Genomic DNA, 22852 nt, shown 5'->3' with positions numbered 1-22852 from the left:
AAATTTGGCCAATACTAAAGCAAAAAGGGATTATTTGAGTGAAAAGCCTACCACGTCATCAATCACATGGTCACATAGTACCCTAGGGGTAACACAACTGGGAAAAGTTCATCATTATGGTCTGGAGGGGGTGGAAACAGGGTCATTAAGATTACCACATTGACTTTCTGTGTCAGATCAATGATCTAGTCAGTCCTGCATCTACCAGGAGAAGGTTTGCTGGGAGAGCCCAATGTCACCATTGGTGTCACCTTTCTTCTGTGAGCTCAGACAAACAGACTTTCAGGTCTGATGGGACCCAGAGGGGTCATTCTGCCTCATTTCCTAATTAGATCTGGTCACATCATTCCTTGCCCTCCACGGTGCCTTCTGCTTGATGCACATCCTTAAGATGACCGCAAAGAAAACAAGCAGCAAAGACAGAAAATCTTCTGCTAGTTGCCCAGGAGTCCAGAGTCAAGAGGGAATAAAGAAGGAGGCTTGGAAGAGTCTACTCTCATGAAGCCATGGAAGGAGAAGCAAAGATGTTCCCTTCCCCCACACTCAGGCCCAGCTCAGTAAGGAAGTAGGAATGTTCTTGAGGCCTCAATACCTTAGGTAGAGGTAGATACCGGGGGTTTATGGCTTTCAAACCTGCTGACCCTAAAGACAACAGTATCACCATTGATGTGAGCCATTGGGGCCAATTGAAAGGAGTCAAGCCTTGATGTGAACTAGGACCCCATAGGGTCAAACTGCAAAGGTCGTGCCTCTCCAAGATAGGCTATCAGTCCATCACAGACACACAAGATCATATGCCTGAAACATGAGCTCTTTCCCAACAGGAACTGCCTGAGGCAGCAGACCCTGACCGAACCTAATGCTTAAGCTGGGGCAAAAGGAGCATATACCCAAGTTACACCTTCTGGGTTACCTGGGAGGAACTAAGCCCCATTTTAGACCTGAATAGTCCAGACAGCCCAAGAAGGCAGCATTTGGAGCCAAGTGACTCAAGATTGGATGTTTACATGGTCTCTAATGTCCTGAAGAGTGAACAACCCCCTTCTACTCAGTGCTATGCGGACTTGGAACCAGAGACATTTGGCTGAAGCATCAGAAACTTGCAAAGGGGGCAAGGGTATGAGAACAATTTGTTCTCTCCCCCTTCCTGTGAACCTTGGGGAGGCCTACAGAGCAATTTCTCCTAAAGAGATGATTTTGTCAGTAGAAACTCTTCCCTGCCTCCCCTTGAGCTGGCTGTGGGTCACTGCACCTGATTCAGATAATGCAGGGAGTCTCTTGTATCAAAAGATCAGACTTAAAAAATGCAGCTCTGATTGGGATATACCAGAGGCTACCTGGCAGAATGAAAAGAGGTCTAGAATCACATAGCCTCTTTACTTGAGTTTTCCCCATCTATTATATGGAGATCCCAGTCTCTCAGTCTCTCTCCCGCCCTCCCTCTCTCCCTCTCCCTTCTTCTTCTCCCTCTCCCCCTTCCTTCCCCCCCCCCACCCAACCATAGACTCAGAGCTGGAAGGGGCTTGACAGATCCACTGATCTAACTCCTTCATTTTACAGAAGTGTGTGACATCCCAGGAGTAATAAAGTTCATAAAGCTAGGATTCAAACCCAGGTACTCTGACCCCCTGCCCTTCTCTCACCACCAAATCAGAGCCCTTTCACTACTCATTGCTGTAATGCTCACATGAGTTAAGGGATGTGAAAGCAGTATGGAGTTCTGCAAAGAAGTCAAGGTTCACTGCTATAAGCAACTCGGCTAATATTCCTAGTACTAGGCTCATGAAGTGTCTAGGAGCTCAGGGGCCCCTCATAAAATAAGTGGATGCCCTAGCTCAAATGGCTCCCAGGATTTAGAGGTGAGTGTAACCAACAACTTGTTGACCAAAGAGCCACTTCTTTCCACACCTGTGGCTAGCTCTTACAAGAGCACCACTCTCTGTGAAGCCTGAGATATCTGGACAACTAGGGTCTCTCAAAACCATGGTAGGCCAGGCAATATACATGCCAAATGATTTTTTTTTTTTTAAACACTTACCTACTGTCTTAGAATCAATACTCTAAGGCAAAAGAACAGTATGGGCCAGGCAATGAGGGTTAAGTGACTTGCCCAGGGTCATACAGCTAGGAAGTATCTGAGGCCAGAATTGAGCCCCAGGACCCCTCCCACAAATGACTTCTTTAATTTGGCTCTCCAACTAGGGGAACAGGCAATGCAGTTCTGATCTGTCCAGGATGAGTTGTTTATAGGAGTCAGTCCTGACTTGGGATACAGGAAACTCCCCTTCCCCACACACAGATTGAGTAGCATCTCAATCTGATTTCTTGCTTATGACTAACAAGTGATCGGGGACAGCAGGTCCCCTTAGCTTCAGGGACTGCTTCTGTGCTCCTAGCCAGAGTCCCTGGCAATGGTTCTATGCTATCCTATCCACCTTTTTCCTGACCATGCTCTCTTCTCTGCCCTCAAAAGAAAGATATGGAAGAGAGGTGTTGGCAAGCAGGGGGAGTTCCTAGATATTTTTAATTCTTAAAGGTGGCCCAGAGACAGAATTTAAGACTCAGACGTAGCATTTTCTAAGACTTTGTTTGACACTCCTGAAAGAGACCCTAGCTCTGTGGCCTAGGAGAAATTCTTTAACCAGTCAAAACAGCAGTTTATCAGACTCTGCCAGTCATGGGATGAGGCCGTCTTCTCACATTTTATTTACAATTCTTAAACATGCTTAGGGACTGGCTAAGTCCTGCAGGTTGCAAACACAGACCTACAAGATTGACGTGGCCTTGGACTCTTGGAAGGGTGCACCAGGTGAGTCTACATTTGATGAAATCTGCTGATCATTTTCCTACTCTTTCGATCCAGCTTCTTCCCCACCCCTCACTGCCTGTGTAAGGGCTTGGGAACCTGAGTTGGTTCACTTTGTATGGTGGCCACCAATCCCATGTTTCAATTGCAGCATGGGACATGGGACATAAAAATGCTGATCTCTTCCTAAGACTGCAGTGACCCTGAATTCTCATATCAAATACCCAGGGATTACCCTGGGTTTTTATTTTTGACCTCCTGACACTGTTCCAACACCTTGAAGAGAACTTTAACCATGGTAGGGATGGGGCAGTTAATCAGAATGCATTTTAATTCACATCAATTTATGGATTTCTAGGATTTAGATGGAGAAGAGCCCTTGGAGACCATGTAGTCTCTCCATCCTCTTGCCTTCATTTTACCTCTGAGGATGGAAGGAAACAGATATTTAACAAGCACCTACTATAGGCAAGGTACTGTGAAGTGTTTTACAAATATCTTATTTACTCCTCATACAACTCTGTGAGGCTATTATGATCCCCATTTTACAGTTGAAGAAACTGAGGCATAGCTTATTATGGGTTAAGTGACTTGCCTGGGGTCACACAGTTAATGTCTGAGTCTGATGTGACTCTAGGCCCAGCACTGTGTCCACTGGGCCATCTAGTTAAGGAGAGGGGATCTAACATGCACAGGTAGGAAGCAGCTGACTGGCATTCAAACCATGGTCCTCTGACCCCCCAAATCTGAATCCAGTACTCTTTCTATAGTATTGCCAGTCTGAAATTTAATCTCAAATTGAATTCAGTTCAACTAAATTTAACCGAACAGTCAGTCACCAAACCCAAGCCTTTCTCTCTTTTGCCATCTTATTAATGAGCTGAACTAGACTAGTCTTTCCTTTGAAGAGCTGACTTGGAAAGTTTTCCTCACAAGTCATCCCTAATCGCACATCACTTCAGGGGACAGTCTTTTTAAAGTTCCAAAATATCCTTCTCAAACAGCTTTACAAATTTTCCTACTATCAATCAAAACAAATCCAAAGCATACACCCAAAGGTCTTGACAAGTGCTACAATCATTCTGAGTGCCTCTGAGCTACCCCCTCTCTCCATCCTTGCCCCCCTAACTCTCCATTTTAGCCTGCTGAGTTTAAACCAAAGATCTTGGGTGATTGATATAGGGAAACAAGCATTATGAACAGTGGCCAATCTTGTGAAGCTCGGACTTCAAACGCCCACCCACTCACTTAATTTTATTAGCTGAACTGGCATTTGGTAAATCAAAACCTTAATGAGAACCCTGGTCTTTTGTGGGGGAAAATCATAGTGGAAGAACTAACAGCCTGATCATCCGGTCAAGGGGCTAAGGTATAGCTCACCAGGGAAGCACTAATTCCCACAGGGTGAGTTTCCTTCCTGGTGTGGATATTGTCTCTTCCCAGAATTCCAGCCCCTAAGCTTGGCTGGGCCCTGCTCTTTGAACCACTCACACTGGAGATGCCTTCCCTCCCCACAGGGTCTCACACAGTGCTTCCTTGGCTCTGGCTCCATTTTTTTTTTTTTGCATGTGTGTGGTTATAATTGTGACAGTGATTAAACCACAAAGAACTTGGCCCCTTTGTCTGGCCCGGATGGCGATTACAACACAAACACACAACACAGCAAACTGTGGCAATGTTGTGCTAATTTCACTCTGAATGTGTTAAGGTTATACTTCAGCTGCAGTGCCTGTTGCTAAGGGTGAAAGGTCCTGCTCTCCTGATGGTGCCTCAGCTGCCAAGTCATGCATCCTGGCCTGTGGCAAATGGGTGACAAGACTCAAGAGTCTTGGATGTCTCATGAGCTTCCAGTCTGCCAGGACCAGTCCAGACCTTTCTTTTGTTCCTCCAGACATAGGTTGACTAAAGGCATTCAAGTGGCCTGAACAAACACAGGAGCTACAATAGGACTCTGCCCTCACAGTCTGAATGTGTTAAGGTTATACTTAAGGATATATATATATATATATATATATATATATATATATATATATATATATATATATATATATATATATATATATATATATATATATATCCAGGGATCAATACTACTACCCACAGGTAAAGGGGAAGTAGAATCCCAGTCTCTCATGTTAGCATAATCTGGGGTAGACATAGCTTGGAGCAGTGAGTGAGCACTTCTTTCTATAAGCACACATCCACAAGGTTAGCCAGGACCCTGCTAAGCCTGCCTGTGACCAGACCAGGAATAGCATCTATGTGTGAACTTTCTTGCAACAATATATGGATTGCCAACTATAATTACTTTGTTCTAATTGAGTTGAGACTTCAAATTTGTAGCTTGTTAGCTATGTGACATTGATCAAATCACTGAACCTGAGTCAGTTTCTTTATCCATAAAATGGGCAGAATAAGCATGGCACTGTTTACCTCACAGGGTTGTTGTAAGGAAAATGAACACTAAAAAGCTAACTACACCCGAGTTATTGTGATTATTGATGGATTGTTCAGCCATACTGATATCTTTTTATATTTCTTCCTGTGCTAGGCACCTTTACCCTCAAACTAGTTTCTCTTCAAATCCCAAGGTTTTTTTCAAATCATCTTTTTTCTTTTTTGCTAATAAAGTCTATTGTCAATAGACAACGAAGAACAAAAAAGCTACCTTAGGTACTTAGATGGGAATTTTTTGTCCTTAGAGATGTGACCTTCTGTTTCAAATGGCCTCATGTCCCTCCTTGCCTCTCCCCTTTTCTTGTGTGTAAGTTTCAGTTCCTTAAGTTATGAATCATCATGTAATTTTTCATGTAATATCTACAGATATAGCCCAGAGTCTTCTACCAACTAGAGGGAAATTGTAGGTATTTGATTACTGCCAGCTTTCAAAATGCCAGGGAAAGGTTCTCTATAGCATCTCTTTTTTAAAAATAGAATTTTATGGACAACTTTTGTTTTGATATTAGTTTTATTTCCCCTCGCTCAAGCCCTGCCAGAACCATCCCATATTAAGAGCAATATCTATGTCAGGGTCCATGAACTTTAAAAAAAGTTTTATAACTATTTCAATATAATTATATATTTTCTCCCCTTGTAATATAAACTTCCCTTGTAATCTTATGTTTATGCATTTAAAAACCTCAGTCTGAGGAATCTGTAGCCTTTACTCAATTGCCAGTGGGGTCTATGACACAAATAAAATTCAGATCTTCTGAGCTGTATAAGTTCTAGCAAGGTCTAAGTGTTTGCCTTTATGGAAAGGCCCATGTGTCTTAACAATACAAGCATGAATACATGGTCCTTCTCTCAAGGAGGAGATGCCAATGAAGTAAGGCATTGGATTTCCGGAGACCACTGAAGACATAAAGAAGGGTTGAATAAAGCCCGTGAGAAAGGTCTCATATGTTTACCCCCATTTTCCAAAATGTGCTTAATTTTGAGCACTGGGAAATGGCACTGGTTTTTTTTCCTTATATCAATTTACAAGACAATAATATTCTTTGAGTCTTGGCTGTGAGACTTGAAAATTTGCTCCCTGCTTCTCCACAGTGCCTGGGCACTCTCATCATCACCCATGAATTTCTCAGGAAGAATGAAGCTTGGGATGGTGGGTGAGGAGAGGTAAGGAAGTAGGGGGACCATAGGGCATACTACAATGCACTTATCTTGCCAAGAACGGCAGCTGGAGATGCCGATTTGGGCATCATTTCACAATGTTTATTTTTACAAAAAACAAGGGCTTCCTCCCAATTCCTTTCTTTTCCTTCTAATGGCCAGAACTCTGCCATTAGTCCAACCCAACAGTAATGAGTCTGCAGTGAGCTTGCATGCTTGAAGAGCAACAAGGCCTAATGTCTCATGTGTCAGGTCCTCGTCTATGCAGAGACATGTCAGGGGTGGGGGGAAGCCTGCCAGGCCTGGAGCAGGGGGATGGAGGAGGTGACCTCACCTCAAGAAGTTTTTCTTCCCACACCTCCTGTCAAAGCCTAACTGCTCAGCATCAGCAGCTCAGACAGACCCTAGCCTGGTAACTCTGGCCAAGCTGTGCTGTTAGAACAATGAAAGGGGGGAACGAGCTTCTTGGCCTCTAGCTGGGAAAATAAAGACAATGCATGTGTTTTTGTTGTCTTGGCCTGCCCGCTCCTCTCCAAGGCCCCTTTACATAACCCACACAGGCTGGGTTGGTAGAAACCAATCCCTCACAGCAACTCTGGAGCCTATCTGGAATGGCTTCCTGTTTCAGAGACTTTATGGAAATAAACATCAGCATCAATCAAACACCATTCCCGGCTGGCCAGTTCAAGGCTGACAGCAACCGCAGTTTCAGTGGGGATCGAGAGAGCTTGTTAAATTGTTGAACCAGGGGTGGGAGAGGGGGAGGCAGAGAAAGGGAGATGGAGAGAGGCAGAAAATGGGGCTGCTGAATGGTCGCCAGCCTGACCTAATGTGGCTGTTCCTCAGGAACTCTTTTCAAGACAAAGAGGTCATTTCATCTGGGCCTGGAATGAGAGGCTTTTGGGGAAGAGGAGTGGTGTATATGTGTGGATTCCCCCAAATACTAGAGGCAGACTGGGGTGAAAAACTTGGCAAGCTATTGAAATTGTTGTCTCTGTCCCACTTACTGAGAGGGTTGCTGAGGACTTTCACAGGAAGGCTCCCAAAGCACTTACTCACTAAAGTTTGAAGATGGGGTTTGGGGGTGGGGGAGAAAGGCAAGAAACCAGCTGGCAGAGAGCAATAGATGATTGCATACATGAGAAAGGTACAGCCAAAGCTGGGGTCAGCCCCTGTGGGGAACCTCAGTGCCCAACAGGGCAAGGATGAGATAGTAATGAGTCCAGAGGAAAGACACCTCCCTATCTGCTTCCTCAGGGCTCAGGTCTAGCCCCTTGAGACAAAAGAATTCGAAAACAGTAGTGATGTTCAGTCTCTATCCCGTTCCTTAGCATTGTTTTATGGTAAAGGACAGACCCCATCCAGAGCTCTTATCCCAACATATGGTTTAAGAATGTGACTTTTGCTTAGAAGAGGGAAAAAAATCACATCCATTTGATGCCAATGTAACTAGTCCCAGATGCATGGAATCAGACAGGTAAAAACTTTAAAAGTATAAACCCACATGTATTAAAAATGTGCATGTTCTTTAAATTCAACAATTGCAACAAACAGGATGATTCCACATCAGAGGGGTTCCTTACCCAGATCTTCAAAACTTCCTGTTACTAGAAGGTAAGGGATAGGGCAGAATCTTGGGCACAGCCTCTAGGCTCTCTTCAATGAATATTTGCAATTGAGACAAATATAAAGGTCAGGGAAATAGGCAGTCCCAAATCCTATACCTAGCCATAAACTCTGCCCACATCATATTGATGAACCAGCAGGGCTGGTCCATCCACTCACCTGTCTCCATTATCAAAAGCTCATGCTGGTCAGGCTTCAAGGCCAATTTTCCCACACCTTACATTCTAATTACCTGGAAGCTATCTGAGCTGTCTTCAGCAATGTGTCTGGCTACACCGATCAAGCCATAGTCTCACCCAGGACCCTCTGTCTGTGAGATAGCTGGTGGAGTCAGTGATGCAGTCTGAGGCTGGAGTTAGGAGATCTCTTTGGGTATGGGGTCAAGGCTCTGTGTGTGGCTGTGACAGTACTGATTAAATACTCAACATAAAATATACTTTCCAAGGGCCATTTGCTACTGACCACAAATGAACAGGAAATGGGCATCTTTTCCTTGACCTCAGCTTTTCTCAATCTTCAAAAGCCAGAGATTCTAAAAGCTAGCTCCCAGGAATGCTGGAGACAGTGACAGAGAGAAGCAAAGCGGGTCTGTGCCCATTATAAGAACACGTGGATGAGAAATGTCTTTCAGAAATTGTAGGTAATAGAAGAGAACATGCGCACATACACACAACATGACATATACATATATACACATACATATCTAAACTAAATACACATGTACATATATATGTATGAACTTGTGACTGGCAAGAGGTATCCTAAAGTTCTGGTGGTAGGAGAGATAACTTCTAGTCAAAGCAATATATGGAGAGATGAAAGTCAGCAGCAATCAAGCATGGTCTCCCAACATCCTATGAAGAAGGTGTTAGGGAAAAGTTGTCAAAGACTATGGGAAAGAATGAATGGGCAAGTTACAACCACAAGGTGGGATTTACCTGGCCTTAGTAGAAGCAGTGGAAAAAACCAGTCATCTCTTTGAGCAATGAGAGCCTTTGGGTGGCAGCACCCATGGGGTGTATAAGCATGCAAAGAGTCCAGAGGCAACATGGCCAACAAAAGGAAGCAGAGCATGTAGAAGAGGAGGCAGTCACACCAGGAAAGGAAAGAATGTGACTATGAGTTTGTGGTGTTTCAGTGAAACTGATACATGATGAATTCAGCACTTGTGGACATTCTGTGGTTGGTTTGGTGGTGGGGAAAGAATTGTAAAAATGCAAATATGTAAATATGTTCCATAATAATAAAAATAATTTTAAAACAACAACAAAACCTCTGGCCAGAGTGAGCCCCCATCAAAAAGCATGTTATTTATCTTTAATGACTTCTATTCCCCTTTTATTACTGTCTTGCACTAGGTCCTGGTGACCATCTGGACATGATCATCACCCTTCCCTTGACCTCCACCAAAACTTACCAGTTTCATATCTAAAACCCTTGGGATCAGGCTCTTTCTTTGTACATTCCAAAGTGACCATTCAATTCAACATTTACTGAATGCCTGCTGTGTGCAAGGTAGAATATAAATATAAAGCACAACTCCTGCCCTCAGGAAGCTCACAGGTGACATAAGATATAAACGTAAAATTAAAATTTAGGGTGGACAATAGCAAGTATCCTACGAAAAGTACAAACAATTGCTTATTAGAAATCTAGAAATAAAGTCAATTCCTTACACTCAACATGTCCAAAACATATCTTTTTTTTTGCTAAACCTTCCTTTCCTTCATACTTCTCTATTTTTGTTGGAAGTAGCATAATCTTCCCAATCATCCCAGTTTCTAATTTCAGAGGCATCTCTGACTTTTCCCCAACCCTGATTTCCCATCTCCAATTAAATGCTGAGTCCTGTTGAATGCTCCACCACATTTCCCAAATCCAACCCTTTTCCTCCATAGGCCATATCACTCACTAGCTGGTAGCTCCATTCATTATGTTGCCTTCTACTGGTCTCTCTGCCTTCAGTGTCTCCTCTCTTCAGTCCTTTCTCCACAGAGCAGATAAAATCACCCTCTTAGGGCACAAGTCTGACCCATTAGTCTTCTTCTAATTTCTAAATAGCTCTCTCTCTCTCTCTCTCAAAAGTACTGATATGCAGTACTAATACAACATATTAGTAAGCACCAATGATGTGCTGGGGAAGTGAATATAAAATAATTTGGGAAGGAAATTAGATTGTGACTTTCTTGAGAGCAGGCACCATCTTTTGCCTTCTTTTGTAGCCACAGTTTTAAAAAAAACTCACTTTCTGTCTTAGGATCAATACTAAGTATTGGTTCCAAGGCAGAAGAGGGGTAAGAGCTAGGCAATGGGGCTTAAGTGACTTGCTTACAGTCACATACCTGGGAAGTGTCTAGGGCCAGATCTAAACCCAGGACATCCTGTCTCTAGGCCTGGCTCTCATTCCACTGAGCCACCTATCTAGCTGTTCTTCTTGTAGCCCCAGCCTTTAATACAATGTCTGGCACAAATTAGGCACTTAATAACCATTTGTTGATTGATTAGTAGAGAAAATGATATTTGCCTTGGGTTTTGGAGTTCCTTTATCAGCCTCCTTTGCTGGATTATTATTCATATTATGCTACCTAATGGTGGGTGTCCTCCAAGGCTCTGTCCTAGGATCTCTTTTTTTCTGTCTTTACTTTCTCAGTGATAGTATCAGTTGATTCCCAAATCTATATATCCAGACCTAGTTTCTCTCCTGAGCTCCAATCTCATGCCACTACCTGCCTTTTGGACATTTCCATCAGATATCCCAAAAATATCACAAACTGAACATGTTCAAAACAGAACCCATTATCTTTCTCTCTAAATGCACCCATCCCTTTTGTAGATAAGTTGCTATTTCTCCCCAAAACTACATCTTTTTTTTTCTTTCTCATCACTGAGAGTCACAACTTCAATACTGTTGTTTACTCTTCATGATCCCTTGCCCCACATATCCAAGCAGTTGTCCAACCTTGCTTCTGTCTCCACAACACTGCTTCCATTCATCCTCTTCTTTCTACTTTAACAGACACTTCTCTAGTTCAGAAACTCAGCCCCTTTTAACTAAACCCATGATAGCGGACCTATGGCACAAGTGCCAAAGATGGCACACAGAGTACTCTCTGTGGGCCCAGCTCCCCACCCCCACCCCTGTTCCATTTCCAGAAAGGCAGAGGGACCAGGGAGCAGTTGCTCCCGTCCCCTTCTCCACCATCCCTGATGACATCTTTTCACATGCCCCGCCCCTCTATCCAGCAGCCAATGGGAGCACACAGTGGGTAAAGTGGGCTCACAGGCAGCAGAGTTGGAAGGGAACACAGCACATGGGCCACTCCCCTCCCCCTCTCTAAACTTGCTGAGGACATTCCTCATTTCACCCACTCCTGCACCCAACAGCCCAATGGGAGCTCTTTCTCCCTCCCCTGTGTGGGGTAAGGCTAGGAGGTGGGGGGCATGTGACAGTCTGGGGGGAACAGGCATGGCACTTGGTCTGGGGGGGGCAGGCACAGCATGTGGTCTCTGAAAGGTTCACCATCACTGATCCAAGGCACGAGCCTCCTAATTGTCTTCTCTGCCTCAGGTCCATCTCTACTCTTGTCCATCTTCCATACAGCTATCAAAGATATATACATATTTTAACCTTTACCTTCTATCTTAGAATAAATATTGCGTTTTAGTTCTAAGACAGAAGAACAGTAAGAGTAAGCAATGAGGGTTAAGTGACTTTCCCAGGTGATCTGAGATCAGATTTGAACCCAGGACTTCCTGTCCTAGGATTGGCTCTCATCTACTGAGCCATCCCAAGATATTTTCTTAATTCACAATCTGATTATGTCATCTCTCCTTGACTCTCACTCAATCCACTGGCCTTTCCATTTCTCTATGACCAATTATAAGGCCTCCATTTGGCATGTAAAGCTGTTTATAATCTTGCCTCTTCCTATCTTTCTTGTTTTCTTATATGTTACTTTTTTTTACATATAGGACAATCCAACCATGCTGGCCTATTTTTTTAAATTTAATTTTTACTTTTAGTTTCACATTCTGTCCCCCACTCCACCCTTTATCCCACCCATTGAGACGGTAAGAAATATGATGCCCAACATACATCTATAATCAAACATTTCTGCATTAGCCATGTTTCTAACAAAGAGCAAGAAAAATAAAAGAAAAAGATTTGTTTCAACCTGTACTCTGAATCCATCAGTCCTCAATCTGGAAGATAGTACTAAATATCATGAGTCATGCTAGTCTATTTGTTATTCCCCACATTCAACACTGTATCTCCCATCTTCTAATCCTCAGTGCCTGCAATGGTCTTCCTTAACTCCATCCCTCCAAATCCTTGGTTTCCTTCAAGACTAAGCTCAAATTCTACCTTCTGTGGGCAGCTTTTCTCAGTCTTCCTGAGCTACTAGTGTTTTCCTTTCTCTCTAAGGCACTGTGTACATACCTAATATATTGCCTGTTTATATACTATATACATGTGGTCTCCCCTACAGGAATGCAAACTCCTTGAGAGCAGTAATTATTTCTGACTTTTCATAGTGAATACTTAACAAATGCATATTGATTGAATTATTAAAGCTTATCCTGATTCCCCAGTCTTTTCTTTCAAAAATATTTTTGTATTTATATGCCTGTACATGTATAGGCATATATATATATACACACACATTATACCCTTACCCCACCCCCCTTACTCTTTCTCTTATCTCCTCTATAGAAGGTAAGCTCATTGAGGTCAGGGAATATTTTATTTTTGTTTTTATACATCTAGTTGCCAGCACAATGCCTGACACAAAACAAATGCTAATAAATGTTTCCCGAATGGTTGATTGATTGCAGGATGGAAAGAAGGCATTTTAGGTAAAGGGCAACAGTGTTCAATGAATCCAGGCTAATGTGATAATGGGAAAGTCAAAGGATCTCCTCTACCTTCCTCCCTTTTCCTCATGTAACAGTGACTTTCTGGAGAGAATGCCCCACAACTCTGCTAACACAATGGAGTGAGCCTTGGGCAGTAGTTTTAATGGAGTTGTGGGAGGAGCTATTTTGGGGCTGGTACAGAGGGCCAGCTCTCCTGTTCATCTGAAAATGCCCCCAATTTTGAGGGCAAAGCCCTGCTCTGGGTATATTCAGTACAGCACTGAGGCATTGTAAGGAACAAACACTGTAAGTGTTGCCTGCTCCTTGAGGATGAGAGATAACTAAGAAAAGTGGATATAAAGCTATCTGTATATCTAGAGGATCTTAAGGTACTCCTGGGTAGGAAGGAGATATTTGAAAGTACCTCAACCTCTGACTAAAAAGCATGGCAACCAACAGTCTTTGGTAGAACCAACTGGAAGATGGGAGTAGTGGTGCCTATGTTCATGAGTTCCCTAACCCACAGGAAGATGCACATCTTCCATCACTCCTTGTTTTCTGTTCCTGGCTATTCCAACGTTGCCTCTTACACAATAGTGAGGAATGTACCCTCAGCCAAGCAGGATCATCTGTGGTCAGTGTCTCAAACTTTTCAGTTTTGCTGGGTTATCATTCCACCATATTCATTTCTCAAACTTCAGGAGCAGAAGTTTGGATTGGGTATTAGCACAATTTTTTTTTCACTAACCCTGGAGAATTTGGTGTTATTTCAATGATTTATTTATTTATTCAATAATTTATTTTTCCTTGGAAGGTAGAAGGGGCTGGATGTGCAAGATGTAGAACTGTGTGTATCTTGGCCCAGCCACTAAGCACAAAACCCCCTAAATTCATATTTTGCTAGTATGTAGTTCTGGGTCTTCCCAATATTCTGGAGTCATTGCCTGCTAGTTGATTAGATCATGGCCAACATAAGCAATAAAAAAGTCATCCACGAGGGAGAAGAGTTCTTCTCTTAGTCCCATGCTACAGAAATGACTCTAGATCAGCTTAGCAACAGCGCTTGTATGGTTCTTAGTGAAATGTTCTTAATTATCCTATAAATAACTGTGTTAGCTCACAATCTCTCCCTTTCCTTGTCCCTGCATTTGCCCAAGATGGAAAAAGACTCAGAAGTTTATGACACTAAGACTGTGGATTGTCCTTTGAGGGAGTCAAGGCATTACAACTGCCTTTACAAGTAGAAAAGGGAACTTCCTGGCCACTTTTTTGGGTTACCAGTACAGCCAGTTCTGCACTTACTATGGACCTAGTAAATAACTGGTAATCCATGAAGACTAGAAGAGGTAACAGCAGCAATTTTCTCCTGACCAACTTCTTGCCAGAATTATTCAACTGGGGTGACATAAGTTAATTTTGGTTTTCCCCCTTCTTCAGTGCCCTGCTGTGCTGCAGGGAGGTGCCCACCCTGGGCTGAGAGAGTCCACAAACAAGTTAATAAACTTCTGAAGTAGGAAGCTGAGCCTTCCTTTCCTGTGAAATGACAGGAGGCTGTCAGATGGGGAGGGGAGCTCTGCTGAGAGCATCTGAAGAGAGCTCTCTTGACCAATGATTTATTTTTCTCTACCTGAGTTTTAGATCGGCTCAATCAGGGGTCCAGTTGACCAAGAGGACTCAGAATTTAAGAACCAAGCCTTCTCTGAGGCAGAGTAACTAAGCAGAAATGCTGCCTGGGGACCCTGACCTGGGCAAACCAGTTGGTAGATGAGAACAGGGGAAGGGGAAGGAAGTCTGTGAATAGCATTTGCAATAAAGGTGATTGTTGGCATCCAACCTCTTAACCCTCACTTCCCCAAGTATCCACCAAAGCAGGCCTACTGGCATGAGCTTTGCTTTACAATAGCTGCTGTACACAGATAGGCAAGCTGAGCCAGAGAAAGATGACTGAACTTGCCCAAAGCCCACAGACTATCAGGAGCAGACATCCTTTTAGTACCCAAAGACAGCAAAAACAAAATCTGAGGACCAACCAGGGTATAAATAGCAGAGTTCAGGCTCTGCTGAACTACAAGATGAGGAAATTTTTAAGGTGTCCACAGAACCAGGATGACTTTATGCCAGATGAGAGATCAGACTTATCAAATGGATTGACTTAAAGACCTTCAAAATGGAAGAAACACACACACACACACACACACACACACACACACACACACACACACACACACACACACACACACCTTTGAGAGACCAAGCTAATTTAGCATAAAATCATTAATTGATAGTGAAGTGAATAAGGAAACCACCAGGAAATCTCTCTCTTCATTTTCTTGTCTCCAATAGTCTCTTCGTCAAAATGTCCTCTTAGTGTTCCCTTTGGCAGCATATATACATATATAAAATTGGAACAATACAGAGAAGATTAGCATGACCCCTGAGCAAGTATGACATAGAAATCATAAAGTATTCCATATTTTTCTGCCTGCCAAGAGACCCACACACAAACTATATATAAATATAATTACAAAATATTCTTCACACAAATAAAGATACATCTAAACACTTGGTGATAGAGTAATTTTTCATGGATAGACCAAGCCAACATAAAAATGACAATATTGCCTATATTAATTTACTTGTTCAGTGTCATACCTATCAAACAATGAAAGAATTGCTTTATAGAGCTAGAAAAAATAACAAAATTCATGTGGAGGAACAAAAGGTCAAGAATATCAAGTGAATCAACAAAAGAAAAATAAGAAAGAAAGGGGCCTAGCAGCACCAGATCTCAAACTATACTACAAAGCTGTAATCATCAAAACAATTTGGAACTGAGTAAGAAATAGAGAGGCTGACCAGTGGAACAGATTAGGTACACATTATATAGAAGCAAATGAACACAGTAATCTAGTTTGGTTTGATAAACCCAAATATCCCAGCTAGTGGGGCAAGAACTCCCTATTAAAAAATAATTGTGAAAACTGTAAAACAGTCTGGTATAAACTACAGTTCTGCTTTTGAGATATATCTTATATATACCCTCTTTTCTATTACTGCAAGCAGGCTATAACAGGCATTCATCATCCCATTCCTGGACTTTTATAATAGCCTTCTGGTTGGTCAGGAACTTGGTCAGCCACTCTCCCATCCAACTTATGGGTATACCCTCAGTTTCAAATTTTTTACCACCACAAAATGCACTGCTATAAATAAGTTTGTATATATGAGTTCTTTCCTTCTTTATTTGATCTCATTGGGGGTATATGGGTATGCATAATTTAATAGCTTTTGGGACACAGTTAACTGCTTTCCAAAATGTTTGGATTAGTTCACAGCTTTACCAGCAATGTCTTAGTGTACCTATTTTCCTTCAACCCTTCTAACATTTGTCATTTTCCTTTTTTTGGCATCTTCACCTATCTGATGGGCGTGAAGGTGGTACCTCAAGAGTTGTTTTAATTACATTTCTCTAATTATTAGTGATTCAAGAGCATTTTTTTTTCATATGGCTACTGATAGTTTGGATTTCTTCCTCTAAAAACCCAAATGCCTATTTGTATCCTTTGGCCATTTATCAATTAGGGAATGGCTCTTTTCCTTATAAATTTCACGCAGTTCCCTCTGTATCTTAAAGAGAGGAACCCTTTATCAGAGAAACGATGCAGATATTTTTTTCCTGTTTCTTGCTTCTACTTTTGGCTGCATTGGTTTTTTTTTCTTTTTTTTTATTTAATATATTTTATTTGATCATTTCCAAGCATTATTCGTTAAAGACATAGATCATTTTCTTTTCCTCCTCCCCACCCCCCATAGCCGACGCGTAAGTCCACTGGGCATTAGATGTTTTCTTGATTTGAACCCATTGCTTTGTTGATAGTATTTGCATTAGAGTGTTCATTTAGAGTCTATCCTCTGTCATGTCCCCTCAACCTCTGTATTCAGGCAGTTGCTTTTTCTCGGTGTTTCCACTCCCATAGTTTATCCTTTGCTTATGAATGGTGTTTTTTTCTCCTGGATCCCTGCAAGTTGTTCAGGGACATTACACCGCCACTAATGGAGAAGTCCATTACGTTCGATTATACCACAGTGTATTAGTCTCTGTGTACAATGTTCTCCTGGTTCTGCTCCTCTCGCTCTGCATCACTTCCTGGAGGTTGTTCCAGTCTCCATGGAACTTCTCCACTTTATTATTCCTTTTAGCACAATAGTACTCCATCACCAACATATACCACAGTTTGTTCAGCCATTCCCCAATTGATGGGCATCCCCTCGTTTTCCAGTTTTGGGCCACCACAAAGAGCGCAGCTATGAATATTTTTGTACAAGTCTTTGTGTCCATTGTCTCTTTGGGGTACAGACCCAGCAGTGCTATGGCTGGGTCAAAGGGTAGATATTCTTTTGTCGCCCTTTGGGCATAGTTCCAAATTGCCCTCCAGAATGGTTGGATCAATTCACAACTCCACCAGCAATGAATTAATGTCCCTACTTTGCCACATCCCCTCCAGCATTCATTACTTTCCTTTGCTGTTATGTTAGCCAATCTGCTAGGTGCGAGGTGATACCTCAGAGTTGTTTTGATTTGCATCTCTCTGATTATAAGAGATTTAGAACACTTCTTCATGTGCTTGTTAATAGTTTTGATTTCTTTATCTGAGAACTGCCTATCCATTTCCTTTGCCCATTTATCAATTGGAGAATGGCTTGATTTTTTGTACAATTGATTTAGCTCATTATAAATATGAGTAATTAAACCTTTGTCAGAGGTTTCTATGAAGATTTTTTCCCAATTTGTTGTTTCCCTTCTGATTTTAGTTATATTGGTTTTGTTTGTACAAAAGCTTTTTAGTTTGATGTAGTCAAAATGATTTATTTTACATTTTGTGATTCTTTCTATGTCTTGCTTGGTTTTAAAGCCTTTCCCCTCCCAAAGGTCTGACATGTATACTATTCTGTGTTTACCCAATTTACTTATGGTTTCCTTCTTTATGTTTAAGTCACTCACCCATTTTGAATTTATCTTGGTGTAGGGTGTGAGGTGTTGATCTATTCCTAGTCTCTCCCACACTGTCTTCCAATTTTCCCAGCAGTTTTTATCGAATAGTGGATTTTTGTCCCAAAAGCTGGGATCTTTGGGTTTATTGTATACTGTCTTGCTGAGGTCGCTTTCCCCCAGTCTATTCCACTGATCTTCCTTTCTGTTTCTTAGCCAGTACCAAATTGTTTTGATGACTGCTGCTTTGTAATATAGTTTTAGGTCAGGGACTGCAAGGCCCCCATCATATGTGTTTTTTTTTCATTATTTCCCTGGATATCCTTGATCTTTTGTTCTTCCAAATGAACTTTGTTATGGTTTTTTCTAAATCAGTGAAGAAGTATTTTGGTAGTTCAATGGGTATGGCACTAAATAGATAAATAAGTTTGGGTAGGATGGTCATTTTTATTATATTGGCTCATCCTATCCATGAGCAGTTAATGTTTTTCCATTTGTTCAAGTCTAGTTTTAGTTGTGTGGCGAGTGTTTTGTAGTTGTGTTCATATAGTTCCTGTGTTTGTCTTGGGAGATAGATTCCTAGGTATTTTATTTTGTCTAAGGTGATTTTGAATGGGATTTCTCTTTCTAGTTCTTGCTGCTGAGCTGTGTTGGAGATATATAGAAAAGCTGATGATTTATGTGGGTTTATTTTGTATCCTGCAACTTTGCTAAAGTTGTTGATTATTTCAATTAGCTTTTTGGTTGAATCTCTAGGATTCTTTAAGTAGACCATCATGTCATCCGCAAAGAGTGATAACTTGGTCTCCTCCTTGCCTATTTTGATGCCTTCAATTCCTTTATCTTCTCTAATTGCTACTGCTAGTGTTTCTAGTACAATGTCAAAAAGTAGAGGTGATAATGGGCATCCTTGTTTCACTCCTGATCTTATTGGGAATGCATCTAGTTTATCCCCATTGCAGATGATATTAGCTGTTGGTTTTAGATATATACTGTTTATTATTTTTAGGAATGACCCTTCTATTCCTATGCTTTCTAGTGTTTTTAATAGGAATGGGTGTTGTATTTTATCAAAGGCTTTTTCTGCATCTATTGAGATAATCATGTGGTTCTTGCTAGTTTGCTTGTTGATGTGGTCAATTATGTGGGTGGTTTTCCTAATGTTGAACCAGCCCTGCATCCCTGGTATGAATCCTACTTGATCATGGTGAATGATCCTTCTGATCACTTGCTGGAGTCTTTTTGCTAGTATCCTATTTAAGATTTTTGCATCTATATTCATTAGGGAGATTGGCCTATAGTTTTCTTTCTCTGTTTTTGACCTGCCTGGTTTTGGAATCAGTACCATGTTTGTGTCGTAAAAGGAGTTTGGTAGAACTCCCTCTTTGCTTATTATGTCAAATAGTTTGTATAGTATTGGGATTAACTGTTCTCTGAATGTTTGATAGAATTCACAGGTGAATCCATCAGGCCCTGGGGATTTTTTCTTAGGAAGTTCTTTGATGGCTTGATGGATTTCAATTTCTGATATGGGATTATTTAAGAATTCTATTTCCTCTTCTGTTAGTCTAGGCAGTTTGTATTTTTGTATATATTCATCCATTTCTCCTAAATTGGTGTATTTATTGCCATATAATTGGGCAAAGTAATTTCTAATGATTGCCTTAATTTCCTCCTCATTGGAGGTGCTGTCCCCCTTTTCATCTTTAATGCTGTGAATTTGCTTTTCTTCCTTCCTTTTTTTAATTAGATTGACCAGTACTTTGTCTATTTTGTTTGTTTTTTCAAAGTACCAGCTTCTTGTCTTATTTATTAAATCAATAGTTCTATCACTTTCGATTTTATTAATTTCTCCCTTAATTTTTAGGATTTCTAATTTGGTTTTCTGCTGGGGGTTTTTAATTTGATCGCTTTCGAGTTTTTTCAATTGCATTTCCAATTGATTGATCTCTGCTCTCCCTTGTTTGTTAATATAAGCTTTCAGGGATATGAATTTGCCTCTGATTACCGCTTTGGCTGCATCCCAAAAGGTTTGAAAGGATGTTTCGCCATTGTCATTTTCCTTGATGAAATTATTAATGGTTTCTATGATTTCTTCTTTAACTAAACGGTTTTGGAGTGTCATATTGTTTAATTTCCAATTGGTTTTAGATTTGGTTTTCCATGTACCATTACTAATCATTATTTTTATTGCCTTGTGATCTGAGAAGGCTGCATTCATTATTTCTGCTTTTTTGCATTTGTGTGCTATGTTTCTGTGACCTAATGTATGGTCAATTTTTGTGAATGTGCCATGTGGTGCTGAGAAGAAGGTGTATTCCTTTTTATCCCTATTTATTTTTCTCCATATGTCTATTAATTCTAATTTTTCTAAGATTTCATTCACTTCTTTTACCTCTTTCTTATTTATTTTTTGATTTGATTTATCTAAATTTGATAATGGTTGGTTTAAGTCTCCCACTAGTATGGTTTTATTGTCTATTTCTTCCTTCAATTCTCCTAGTTTCTCCATTAGAAATTTGGGTGCTATATTATTTGGTGCATACATGTTGATTAATGATATTTCCTCGTTGTCTAGAGTCCCTTTCACAACAAAATATAATTACCTTCCCTATCCCTTTTGATCAGGTCTATTTTTGCATTGGCTTTATCAGATATCATGATTACCACTCCTGCCTTCTTTCTATCAGTTGAGGCCCAGAAGGTCTTACTCCATCCTTTAATTCTGACCTTGTGGGTGTCAACCAGCCTCATGTGTGTTTCTTGAAGACAACATATGGTAGGGTTTTGGATTCTAATCCATTCTGCTATTCGTCTACGTTTTATGGGTGAGTTCATCCCATTCACGTTCAAAGTTATGATTGTCATTTGTGGACTCCCTGGCATTTTGATTGCCTTCCCTAATTCTATCCTTTTCTTCTTCGGCTCTACCTTTTAGTCCAGTGATTTACTTTGAATCAGTCCCCCTTGTCCCCTCCCTTGATGTTTCCCTTTTTAGTCCCTCCCTTTTTCTTCCCTCCCCCTCCCCCCTCTCTTTCCCTCCCTTTTTGTTCTCCCTCTCCCCCTCCTCCCCTTGGTTTTCCCTTCTCCTTACCCTTGTTGGGTAAGATAGAATTCAAGATCCCAATGGATCTGGATGTTTTTCCCTCTCAGAGTTGATTTCCCTGAGATTGAGGTTTAAGTAACCCCCCCCCCCTCTTCCTCTCCTTCTTATAGGAGTTTTCTTCCCCTCCCCTTCCCATGTGAATCTTTGTGTGAGAACCATTATTCTATTTGGTCTTTCTTTACCCCCTATTTATACATTACATTTTCCCCACATGTTAGTATACATGGATTGATATAAATGTAGTCCTTATAGAAGAGTTTGAGTAAAAGAAGAAGATAACATTTTTCCCCTTTCCTTAATATTTACCTTTTCAGGTATTCCTTGCTCTTTGATTTTCGGTATCAAACTTTCCACAGAGCTCTGGTCTTTTCTTTGTAAAAAGTTGGAAGTCTTCTATTTTGTTGAATGCCCATACTTTCCCTTGGAAGTATATAGTCAGTTTTGCTGGGTAGCTGATTCTTGGTTGGAGACCCAGCTCTCTTGCCTTTCTGAAGATCATGTTCCATGCCTTACGATCATTCAGAGTAGAACTTGCAAGGTCTTGTGTGACCCTGATTGGCATTCCTTTATATCTAAATTGTCTTTTTCTGGCTTCCTGTAGGATTTTTTCTTTTGTTTGATAGCTTTGGAATTTGGCAATTACATTCCTGGGAGTTGTCTTTTGGGGGTTTAGTGTAGAAGGTGTTCTGTGAGCTCTGTCAGTGGCTGTATTGCCCCCTTGTTCTAGAATCTCTGGGCAATTTTCTTTGATTATATCTTGTATCACCATGTCCAGTTTGGTGTTTATTTCTGACTTTTCTGGGAGTCCAATTATTCTTAAATTTTCTCTTCTCCCTCTATTTTCCAGATCTATCACCTTGTCGGTGAGATATTTTATGTTCTCTTCTAATTTCTTAGTGTTTTGGCTTTGCTTTATTAGTTCTTGCTTTAAAGCCTGGTTTTCTTTTACAGTTTGGTCAAACTGGTTTTGTAGATGCGTGAATTTCTTTTGCATTATTTCCCACTTTTCCTCCCAGAGGGCTTCCATCTTTTTGGTCATTTCTGATTCAAATTCTTCATGGGTTTGTGGAGAGTTTCTATTTCCTTTGGAAGATTTTGGAGCATTTTCTTGTATATCTTCTTCTATCTGCTCTGTATTTTGTATTTTGGCTCCATAGAATGTGTCCAAAGTCGCCCCTTTCTTCTTATTTTTCTTGGTATTTTGGGGCTTCTGTGCTTCTGTGGAGTTTGCCATCTCTGAATGTGGAGGATTAGCTTTTCTTATCTCTGTCTGGTGTTCAGAGGCTTTAGTCATGGGCAGATGTTGGTTCTATGAGCTTTCCCTGGGTTAAACTGAATATGCCTCACTGGAACTGGAATGGAAGGGTCGGACCACGAGGCCACACTCCCCCCCCCCCCCCCTCGCTTTCCGGAAGTTGCCTTCAGAATCGCTGGCCGTGAGGCTGTTTCGTTGGCCTGCGGGGGGATGGGCTGCAGCTTCCCCAAGCTCCGAGGGCAAGGACTTTCACTGAGACTTGGATAGCAGGATCCAGCCCATGAGGCTGTCTTGTCCGCCCTGAGGGTTGCTGTTGTTTTGACCAGCTCTCTGCAGCGGAAGCCCCAGGCAGTAACTTTCACCCGGACTCGGGTAGAAGGCCCTGAGGGTTGTTGTTCTGAGGACCCTGCTCTCTGAACCTGGCCGGGCTGCGGCTTCCGGGAGCCTTGGACTCTGCGCTCCTACCCCTGAGGTCCGAGTGATCTCGGGTTCTGGCTTTTGAGGGGAGCCGTACCTTTTGAACCGGGTCCAGGTCCAGGAGGAGGGTTCCCAGGGTCTGTGCTGTTGATCGTTTTGAATTTCGGCGCCTTAGGAGCT

The 22852-nt window shown here is 41.6% G+C and overlaps 1 protein-coding gene and 1 pseudogene across 1 annotated transcript in view; one reads left to right on the top strand and one right to left on the bottom strand.

Annotated features, from left to right (window-relative positions):
• The window catches only part of PEPD (peptidase D), a 280769-nt gene that overhangs the window by 16283 nt on the left and 241634 nt on the right, over positions 1–22852 (bottom strand). The gene's annotated exons all lie outside the window — the stretch shown is intronic.
• On the top strand, positions 15287–15382 carry LOC130456613 (U6 spliceosomal RNA; annotated as a pseudogene).

The sequence above is a fragment of the Monodelphis domestica genome, chromosome 1, assembly GCF_027887165.1.
Source record: "Monodelphis domestica isolate mMonDom1 chromosome 1, mMonDom1.pri, whole genome shotgun sequence".
Taxonomy (NCBI): domain Eukaryota; kingdom Metazoa; phylum Chordata; class Mammalia; order Didelphimorphia; family Didelphidae; genus Monodelphis; species Monodelphis domestica.
This window is presented reverse-complemented; position numbering and strand designations above follow the sequence as displayed.